The sequence below is a fragment of the Prunus dulcis genome, chromosome 2 (assembly GCF_902201215.1).
Source record: "Prunus dulcis chromosome 2, ALMONDv2, whole genome shotgun sequence".
Classification (NCBI taxonomy): Eukaryota; Viridiplantae; Streptophyta; class Magnoliopsida; order Rosales; family Rosaceae; genus Prunus; species Prunus dulcis.
This window is the reverse complement of record NC_047651.1, coordinates 9287657-9288923: the sequence shown is the minus strand read 5'-3', so window position 1 is coordinate 9288923 and position 1267 is coordinate 9287657.

The following is a 1267-nucleotide window of genomic DNA, read 5'->3' as shown; positions in this document are numbered from 1 at the left end:
GAAGACGTTGTAAATTATAATAGACGACTTACATATTAAAATGACGTCGTTTAAAGTAGAAACCATGTCGGATATTTTACTGAACGACGGAAAATATTTATTCCACGACCCAAACACCGTCGTTAAAAATTAATATCCTAAACCCTTAAAACTAAATTATAAAATTTAAAAAATTAAGTTTATAAAAGGTTTTATGGTTTTAAAGTCTAACATATACCCTAGACTACCCAAAAATTTTACTTTAAAAATAAACCCCAATAAATAACAACCCTAATCTCTAAACCCTAGACCCTAAACCCTAAACCATAAAACTAGAAGTGTTTTTATGACTCATCAAAACAATTTGGTTTTGGATGGTCATTTTAAATTTTTGTTATTCAAAATGAATTTTTTCAAGGTTTATGTGGAAGAAAATATATCAATGACTTCATAGGAGTTGACTTTTCATTTTTCTGATTTATTTTTAATTTATTTTGAATATTTTGATATAAAAATAATAAAATATTCTTATCACAACAACAAACCACGTCGGTGTTAATAAATTGTAGACGTTGTAAATTGTAATAGACTACTAAGTCGTTAAAATGACGTCGTTAAAATGAGAAACCATGGCGGCTATTTAACTATAGGACGTAAAATATATATTCCACGACTTAACCGCTGTCGTTACAAAGTACTACCCTGAACCCTTAAGAAATTGAAGATGTTGTAAACCATAAACGACTCAATTGTTCAAAGAACGCCGTCTAACTATCCTTTGACGTCGTATTTGTTTAAAACGAAACAACAAAATACGATGGTTTTTGACTTTATTAGGTCGTTGGAAAAGTATTACACGTCGGTTACGCAATTTGTATGTTTGTTTTTTTTTTTTTTTTAAGAAAACCTCAACAAATTTTTACATTACATATTATAGAGAAAATTTGTACATTATACATAAATATCAAGTGTTCAATAATTGCCCTATTTAATAAATTGGAAAACAGTCTCTGCCCATTCATTCCGGACTTCATCAATGGCTTCTTGGGGGTATGAAGCTTCCTGGTTTCCCTTGGCATACTGCATATAAACAATGACTATTAGGGTTTATCAATAAAAAGAAATTCAATCACAGACGACGATATTTTTCATAACCGACGTAGTATATCTATTCAACGACGGTAATTTTACATGACCGCCGTTGATAATACAAAAAACGACGTGAAATGTATGAAGGTAATTTCTTCTTACCTTATTCTCAAACCCCAAGGAAGGATCCATGATGATG